The sequence below is a fragment of the Nerophis lumbriciformis genome, linkage group LG23, assembly GCF_033978685.3.
Source record: "Nerophis lumbriciformis linkage group LG23, RoL_Nlum_v2.1, whole genome shotgun sequence".
Classification (NCBI taxonomy): domain Eukaryota; kingdom Metazoa; phylum Chordata; class Actinopteri; order Syngnathiformes; family Syngnathidae; genus Nerophis; species Nerophis lumbriciformis.
This window is the reverse complement of record NC_084570.2, coordinates 26454161-26464160: the sequence shown is the minus strand read 5'-3', so window position 1 is coordinate 26464160 and position 10000 is coordinate 26454161. Positions and strand designations below refer to the sequence as shown.

Sequence of the window (10000 nt, the reverse complement as noted above, 5' to 3'; positions counted from 1 at the left end):
AGCACTACTACAAAAAACGGAATTATGTGAGAACAGAGTCAAAATACAATAATAAAAAAGTTGTAACAATAATAGGGGTGGGAATAGAAGAAAATAGTTCAACAGGGTTCCCCCCAGCTTGCCAATACACTTGTGGCAGTGGTGACGTGGCTAGGTGCTTGGACAATATGACGATGGATGGATGGATATAATTGCCATAATCAGCATTGATGCATAGATTTTCTTTAAAAATTATTTATATAATTGCATACATTTAAAAACAAATCTGTTTTATTGGTAATAATTAACATATATTTTAATACAATATATGAATTTTCTCAAATGTTTTAATGGTTGCTGCTTTTGTACAATGTAACACAGGCCGTTCACCAGTGGCGGCTGCTGGTCTTTCAACTAGGGGAAGCTCTTTTTCAGCTATTTTCTAAAGACAAATACAGTCCCCAAAATATCAGATTGAAGATATTAAGATACTATATTTTACAAAGAAAACGTCACTTACAGGATTGTAAAGTTCTCCATATCAACACGAAACAACAGAATGAAACTTGAAAAATGCTCTGGCAGTGGTTTGTATCTCAAGATTTCTGATTCGCTCATTTTGCGGTCAATCAAAACGGGATTTAGCACTCAGGCCGTCCGAGACTGAGCCCACTTCTCATTCACTTCCAAAAACGCTCGGCGTCCGTGGGCTGGACAAAGCTGAGCATTTATCCAATGTCTAGTTTGACTGCATTGGAACAACCCACTCTATGCTCCCCTATGCTCTCTCTCTCGGCTGCATTTTTTTCCCTTACTGCTCTGAGCGGGGCTCGAACACACTCCCCCAGTGTAAAAGGCCAGCGTACTACTATTGAGCTAAAAACACAGGCAGTCTCCCAGAACGCCAGTTCTTTACATGAAGTAGACTGGCTTTCATTACGCTCGCACAGACGTGCAAGCGCCTGTCGAAGGAGATGTAGTCATGAACTAATGTATTTTTTAAATGGATATTTTTGCATTGTTGCCGTTGAGTAAAATTCTGTGTTTTGGGGGCGGGTGTTGTTGAGGTTCGGGGCGCATGCTGACGCCATGTGAAAATGGTCCAATGTGGGACAGTAGCAGAGGCTAGCTGCAAAAGATTAGTCTTTGATTCTGGCCACTCAATGAATGCTGTAGTCTGGAATAGCTGGCCTTTGTTTGTAGCATGCACATTTGCGGAAAACAGCACAAAACACACTCGTCTGCTGATCAAGCCAGTAACTAGGCTAATGGCATTTCTAAGAAAAGTCAGGCATTATCTCTGCTCTATTGAATTTGAAGCAAGGTGATTCAAAGCCATCCTTCTGTGATCAGCATTTTTCGGACTATAGAGCGGGTTGTATAAGTCGCACCCACTGAATTTTAGGGAGAAAAAAAATCTATATATTAGCCGCGCCGGACTACAAACCGCAGATATATACGTTGTGAAATGAGTTTTCCCATACCTTAATTGTTTCCAAACGGTGTCTGTAACACGGCAGTAAAACGGCTAATCAAAAAAACCAGAAGTCATCGCCATGGACCCATTAGCTGCGGTAGCTAGCTCTCCAATCAGATAAACACTGAATAACTCCACTGTGACATTTTGGTGAATTTACAAAAAAAAGAATGCAATTGTAAGATAATAAGACTACACAGACACTCGTAAATGTATTAGCATATTAGCTAATGCTAACGACGGTAGCTTGATTACATTATCATAGCACGTACAAATATGCATGAAAACATTCCTACAGACATCACACATGGGACGGTTTAATAAATAAGAATTGTTTTAGTTATATTGTAAAACTTACAAACGTTGCTTGGGGTGATGAATGAAGAATCCAAATGAGTAGTAACGCTATGGACGACTAGTAAATCGAAACGGCCCTTGTACTTTCCGTTTAAAGCATTATAACGGAAGGAAATACTGTAGACGTTCACACCGCAGCACCTGCAGTGAGCGAACTCATCTAAAAGATGGCACCATAGCACATAAAAGAACGCACCTTTTCAGTGTCTCTGCTTGTTGTTTAATGGTAACTATTTATTTCATTTGTATTTAAACATTATGGCGAAGAAAAATCCATACATTAGCCACACCGTTTTATAAGCCGCAGGGTCCAAAGTGTAGGAAAAAAGTAGCGGCTTGTCGTCCGGAATTTACGGTAATCGTGTCACAGCATCAGCACACAAATAAAACGCAGGATTTTTGTGACAACAAACAAATAATGTGATATTCATTAAATAATGTGTGCTTAAGTGTAAATGTGTTTTTTTCTTTCAAAATGTGAATTAACAACCAATTATGAAACAAAACACACATTAAACCTCATAATACATTCCGATGTATTCCTGTCCACTACAAACAACATATTCTACTGTACATAACCATCAAGTACAATAGATTTGAGTTATGTCTTACAAATGGGCTTACAAAGTAATACAAGTAAGAAATATTATTGGTATTTGTAACCGAGGAGTATAATATGTCGTTGTACAATCCCTAATTAAGGTTTTCAGTGTAATAAACACATGTAATATTTATATAGAGCAGTGTGACACACAAATCACTGAGAAGCCGGTGGAAATATTCCGCCCCGTGGCAGCAGGATTACATAATCGTGAAGCTCAAGTTGACAGTGAGATATTTTAGTGTTACTTGGGATGTAATATAACTGTTGTTTCAGAAAGAAAGACCCTTTTACAACGGTGGTGCAAGCGTAATGGTCTGATCTGATCTTAAGGTCACAAGCAGACCTGAGGAGGCCATATATTAAATATAATGTACATACAGCTGTGAATTCCCAGCAGAATGTATGCATTGTTTCCTCATGGTAAAAATGAAACATACAGTATCAGAGACTGGTAACATAGCCATGTTGCAATGTTGACAACACTTGATGGTCAATAAATATTGATAGGGTAAAAACTGACACGCTCTTCATAGTGCAGAGGTGTCAAACTCCTTTTCATCGAGGGCCCTCAGACGGCCGCTTGTAACGGAGATATTCCCCACATATTATTGCACAACAATATAGATTTTTTACGTACTCCGTAAAAAAAAAATCTGTAGACTGGCAGCTCAGTCGGCAGAATCTTACCGTGGATTCGATCGTTTTTTTCTTTACAGGACATTACTGTAAATGGAAAAAGGCTACCATGTTTTTTAACGGTAAAATTCTGGTCAACAGAGCAGCCGGTGTTAATCATGAACTCTATGGTGGTTGTTTTTGCGATGTATTACTTTAAATAGAAAAAAATGGTACCAATGTTTTTTTTACTGATACAATTCTGGCCGCTGTGCAGCCATTTTTTTTTTTACCGTTTAATCTATTAACATTTTTACAATGCATAATTTAATGAATAACTTGCTTTGAAATAAGTCAATCAATATTTATTTTCATTTAAAAAAAAAAAAGTTGAATGCATGATAATATATTTGTTACATTACTACAAAACATGAAACTAATGGTTCATTATTATCAGAAATAAGTGCGTTCCAACCTAAATTCATACAAATGTAACTAACATTACATTTTTTAACATTACCAACATTATTATTACAAATTCATACACAAATCAAGCAGATATTTAAGTATTTATTCTTTATTTTAAGAAAAAAATTTATAATAATATAGTGTTTGTTACATTATTAGATATTATTGAATCCAAATATATGCGACTGCATGCAATAAATGTATTTTTTTCTGTTAAAATGGAAAGAAAGAATACATTTAGCAAATACTTTATTGATGCATATTATTTCCAGGCGTTGGCGGGCCATATAAAATGATGTGGCTGGCCAGATCTGGCCCCCGGGCCTTGAGTTTGACACATGTGTCATAGAGAATATCCACTATCTGGGATGTGAGCACCCTTTGAGTAAAAAAAAAAAAAAAGGAAAATCAGGGGAAAAAAAGGAAAATATCTATTATTATTATTATTATTATTATTATCATCATGGGGACGGCGTGGCGCAGTGGCAGAGTGGCCGTGCGCAACCCGAGGGTCCCTGGTTCAATCCCCACCTCGTACCAACCTCGTCATGTCCGTTGTGTCCTGAGCAAGACACTTCACCCTTGCTCCTGATGGGTGCTGGTTAGCGCCTTGCATGGCAGCTCCCTCCATCAGTGTGTGAATGTGTGTGTGAATGGGTAAATGTGGAAGTAGTGTCAAAGCGCTTTGAGTACCTTGAAGGTAGAAAAGCGCTATACAAGTACAACCCATTTATCATTATCATTTATTAGCACAAAGTGCTGCCATGCAAACCCCGAAAGAAAATGTTGAAAATCAAGACTTTCCTGCAACTGGCTGCAATTCTAAACTATATTTGACCTTTAGTTCTACCAACCTATTTTGGCTGTCTTTTTGACACTAACATGTGCCATGTAATGTACCACACAAATGTTTGTAGATAATTCACTAACATTGAAAATGCCATGTCAAATTCTATAACATGCATGCAAATAACACAGAAAACGTGTGGCTGCCCTGTAGCCACGCTCTCTCTAGTAATATACTTCCAGTGTTGTGAACTCTATTTACAGTCTGTTGTGTCAAAAATATACTTTCTCGCTGGCTACTAATGAATAGTCTAGAACACATGTGTCAAACTCAAGGCCCGGGGGGCCGGATCTGGCCCGCCACATCATTTTATATGTCCTGCGAAATGGTAATAATATGCTTTAATAAATAATAGTTTCTAACTAAATGTATTTGTTCTTTTCATTTTGATATTCAAAAGATAAATGAACTGCATGCTTATCTTTATATACATATCTTTTAAAATATAATATTATCTAAGAAGGCAACAAAATGTTATCATTTTTTTAAAATAAAAATAAGTACTTGAATATCAGCTTGACTTATGATTTCAAAGCAAATTATCAAATTGTGCACTGTAAAAATGACAATAGACTTTATGGTAAAATTCTGGCAACTTAGATGCCAGTTTGTTTGTTTTTTACAAAAAAACTACTTTGGTACAGTTTGTGTTTACATTGATACACTATAAACTATAATACACAACAACTCTATATTTTAATGTAAAAAAAAAAAAAAAAGAAAAAAAAAAAAGAGTGGTACTGTTTTTCAATTTCATTTCCAGTAATATGCAGTAAAAAAACACTACAGCTTTTACGATAAAATTCTGGGAACCGTAGTCGATAAGCTTCTTCTTTTTCCTCTATCTTCTTGTTATGGGACATTCATCCTCCGTTGTTGCCATTTCTAATATGAAGTAGTGTAAAGTTCTTACTTATATCTGTCAGTAAAATCGCCATGAAAGCGCTAAAACATACCGGTGCAGTGAGTTTACATTATTCACCTAAGGAACTTTAGTTGTTAGAGAGTTCCGGTCGGACGTTTTTTCACGGGACACATTTCTGGTGTTGTTGTTTCCGGATGTGGAGATGCTGCTCCGTTGTTGATTTAAGTAAAGTCTGAATGTCATTAAAATAGTTAGCTCCATATTTTGACACTTCTTCCACTCTCGTCCTTACACAGCTACAACAAAAAAGACGGAGTAAAGACGCTGCCGAAGGTGAGCCACGTAAATAAGACCGCCCACAAAACGGCGCATCCGAAAGCGGCTTGAAGATGATCTGTAAAACATAATCTATGCAACATTTTGACCAAAGAACCACCATTACATGTTATGTAGACCACAAGGAAGTGTTTTACATTTAGAAAAAATAATAATAATATGACTTCACGGTGGCAGAGGGGTTAGTGCATCTGCCTCACAATACAAAGGTCCTGAGTAGTCTTGGGTTCAATCCCGGGCTCGGGATCTTTCTGTGTGGAGTTTGCATGTCCTCCCCGTGACTGCGTGGGTTCCCTCCGGGTACTCCGGCTTCCTCCCACTTCCAAAGACATGCACCTGGGGATAAGTTGATTGGCAACACTAAATTGGCCCTAGTGTGTGGATGTGAGTGTGAATGTTGTCTGTCTATCTGTGTTGGCCCTGCGATGAGGTGGCGACTTGTCCAGGGTGTACCCCGCCTTCCGCCCGATTGTAGCTGAGATAGGCTCCAACGCCCCCCGCGACCCCAAAGGGAATAAGCGGTAGTGGATGGATGGATGGATGGATGGATGACTCCTTTAATGCACCCTATAATCAGGTGCATCTTATATATGAAAAAAATCAAGAATATACCTCGGCAGTGCGCCTTATAATCCGATGCGCCCTAAAATATGGTTGTATTGGTTTTTGAAATTGAAAAATATCAAAATGGCCCCCGGATGCTTTCATTTTTCAGTGTGCAGCCCTCAGTGGAAAAAAGTCGGACACCCCTGATTATATACCTTGTTTTGGATAATGCACTCAAAAAAATGATGTTGCATGAACGCAACAGGACATTTTAACAGGGAAAAGTGACATTTTAAAAACCTACAAATGTGACGTGACAACAAACTTGACTCTTGCCCCTTCCCCTCATGAACTTACTGTCCTCAGGAAGCCTCACACCATCAAGCTCGGACCACTGAAGGAAATGACATGCGTTTCATCAGCCATAATTACACGTTCTATGCATTCATTAAGAGTGTCACGACGACAATCACAATGTAAACACGCACTGGGTTACGTTAGGTGTCAGCTTATGGTTGGTTCAAATTATTTATGTGCTTGGTGCCAACGCTAAATTTGGATGATCTGCTCGGAAGGTTTAATAGTAGCACAACGTCACTTGCGTTATGGCAGACATGTTATCCAACGTTCGCTACACGCTAAAGACATGGTGGATAAATATTCCACAATAAAGAAAAATATTAATCTGTATTAAAATCTACAGAAAACCAATCACATTTAATGTGTTTACTTCTACTGTTGACACTGCGCGAGCTAGCTAGCACCCAAAACATACACAAATCGCCTTTTGGTGTAATATTTACCTTTTCAAGAACTCGCGTGTCGCCACTTCGGTAAGTTTTCCCGTGATTTGATTCTCTGGTCCTATTGAAACAATGTTTAATTAGGACGCTGTCACCAAACTAAATCGCCTAGTATTCCGGTGCGCTTGACACAGTTGGGCAACGTGAGTCTTGTCCGCTGTGGCACCGCCCACTCAACGGCGATTGGTCGTATTTATTTACATATGCTGTGCGAATGGCCCCTAGCTAGGAGAGTGGGCGTGTCCAGGAGAAAACTCACGTGGACACCCATGTTACGCAACAGGCAAGACAAAGCTCACGATGTAGGCTGCGCATGCGCAAGACATCACGGCCCGCTGCATGAGCCTTTTCACCACGGAAGGAATCAACGCTCATCTGTGATATCGTTTTATACAAACGTTTTTTTTTTTTTTTTACAATATACTTTATCAGTAGGGCCTGAAACAACTTAGAAGGAATTTTTACTTTTACCACTCTACTTTATGAGGAAACATTTTGTAATTATTTCATTTTCAGGGTACAAAAAAAATAAAAAAATTTTGCAGTAATTGTAGCACAGAACATTGGCTATATATATACATATACATACATATATATATATATACATATATATACATATACATACATATATATATACATATACATACATATATATATACATATATATACATATACATACATATATATATACATATACATACATATATATATATATATATACATACATATATATATACATATATATATATATACATACATATATATATATATATATAATAAATATATATATATATATATATATATATATATATATGTAATATATATATATATATATATTAAATAATAATTGAACACATTAGGGAATTATATGAAAATTGTGACAGCTGAGCTCATCAAATTAGATGGATTCCAAACCTTTTAAATCATGGGCCGTGTATTGAAAAGTCAAAGTATGCAGGGGACATTTTGATATTAAAAAATTATTTGAAGACAAAACTTAAGTGTCATGTTTGTGTTATAGGTGACAACGTGTACTATCATTAGTTATTACAGGGGCGGCCCAAAGGCCACTTGCCCGCCTCAGCTCAAGTTTTGTTGGCCTTCAACATATTGTCAGGAAAGAAACAGTAAAATGTAAGAAAAAAGTGCAAAAAGACGTAACGGAATGACAAAAAGTTGAATAATCAAGTTTTTCACTTATAACACAAAGCTGACACTAAGTTTTGATATACTGTAAGTCTGTCAAAATGTCCTCTATTTAAAGAGATTGTTTAAACTTTAAAATGTCAATTGTTTAGCTTTTTCCTCATTACATTAAGTCTTTTTGACTACATTTTTATTGTTTTAGACATATTGCCGGCACAACAAATGGCCCCCGAGGCGAACTTTGGCCACCCTTTGTTTACAACAGTCACAACACTTAATGTATTAAAACGTCACTGGCCATAAACAAAGTAACGAAACTTTTTTTTAATTTTTGGATTATTTTATTTAGACAGAAGCAACAGCAGGGTATGCAATCGCCATAAACAAAGTAACGAAACTTTTTTTTAATTTTTGGATTATTTTATTTAGACAGAAGCAACAGCAGGGTATGCAATCATCCAGTGTTGGCACAGCACATAGAATTCTCACTCTCACTTTCCAACTAATGTTTAATACAAATGCAAGCAGCGCAATGCTTGGCAGGAGTGTACACAAACAAAACCAACCTTCAATATTAGTTCTACATACATTAGTTTCAAAACATAGCTACATGCGTAATAAAAGGGCATGAAATATGGATGAATTTGACTAAGATGGGATACATACATGAATAATGAGAGCTGCATTTCTGTGGATTTAGAAGGCACTACTCTGGTAGTGAATATTCCATGGATTGCTGCGTAGATGTATCTGGAATTTTCCCAATGCAGAAAGAATAAGGCATATTCCTTTCCGTCCGTGGTGACATTTGTCGAAAATTATATTGTCGTTCTTTTAGACAAAATATATCAAAAAGAAATAAGTTATTCCAATTTAAGAGACTTTAGGCACTTGTTTCAATGGAGAAACTCTTCCTAACACCAAGATACAAACAGGCTTTCCTGCATTCACAATCAAATTTTACTCTCAGGAAATGAAAATATATTGCAACTTAAATCTAATGTCTTCAAAATAGAAGTACATAAGCACTCAGCCCACGTGTATAAATAAGTTAAGGCATTAGGTGGCATGATCGACTCTTAACAGCGCTGTTTTGAAATTAGGCAGAAAGTATATACAGTATATATACAGTACAGGCCAAAAGTTTGGACACACCTTCTCATTTCAATGTGTTTTCTTTAATTTCAAGACTATTTACCATGTAGATTGTCACTGAAGGCATCAAAACTATGACACCTGTGAAGTGAAAACCATTTCAGGTGACTACCTCTTGAAGCTCATCCAGAGAATGCCAAGAGTGTGCAAAGCAGTAATCAGAGCAAACGGTGGCTATTCTGAAGAAATTAGAATATAAAACACGTTTACAGTTATTTCACCTTTATTTGTTAAGTACATAACTCCACATGTGTTCATTCATAGTGTTGATGCCTTCAGTGACAATCTACAATGTAAATAGTCATGAAAATAAATAAAACACATTGAATGAGAAGGTGTATCCAAACTTTTGGCCTGTACTGTATATTCTTAATGACTGGAACAATTCAGATGTTGAACATTGCTCCAGTGATAACCAGAACAGTTTAAAAGAAAACGGTCAGTATTTCTAAAGGCACATCTAAACTTGGCACACACACATTGTTGGCGAATAAAACATTGAACACAATTTTCAGAGGAGTTCACAACTATACATCATATTTCTTGTCCAATGGATAGCAATGCTTGGATGTAAAAAGGCAAGTTAGCATTCAACATGTGACACTGGTTGAGTTTGGGTTAAATTAATTAACTGCGCGTGTCTTTGGTATGTGGCTTGACACTAAATCTGGTATAGTGTAGTAATGCCGGTAAGACCGGTACTTAGCGTTATCCTTTACTGAGGCACATAGGAGTGCGCGCACACTGAGGACAAGAAATGATAGCCCGCTTGCCTTTCCAGGGAGAAAATATGGAACAAAGA

The 10000-nt window shown here is 37.0% G+C and overlaps 2 protein-coding genes across 7 annotated transcripts in view; both read right to left on the bottom strand.

Annotated features, from left to right (window-relative positions):
• Nucleotides 1–7045, bottom strand: part of per3 (period circadian clock 3) — a 61075-nt gene extending 54030 nt beyond the window's left edge. For 5 of the 6 annotated variants that reach the window (XM_061984881.1, XM_061984884.1, XM_061984885.1 and 2 more), the window contains exon 1: nucleotides 6898–7045. The gene's annotated coding sequence lies outside the window, so the exon portion shown is untranslated. Of the gene's footprint in view, nucleotides 1–6451; nucleotides 6489–6897 lie in introns of all 6 variants that reach the window. The other variant, XM_061984882.1, reaches the window with a different exon arrangement.
• Nucleotides 7046–8441: 1396 nt separating this feature from the next.
• Nucleotides 8442–10000, bottom strand: part of vamp3 (vesicle-associated membrane protein 3 (cellubrevin)) — a 23943-nt gene continuing 22384 nt past the window's right edge. Inside the window, exon 5 of the mRNA XM_061984888.2 lies at nucleotides 8442–10000. This exon is cut by the window's right edge and continues 104 nt beyond it. The gene's annotated coding sequence lies outside the window, so the exon portion shown is untranslated.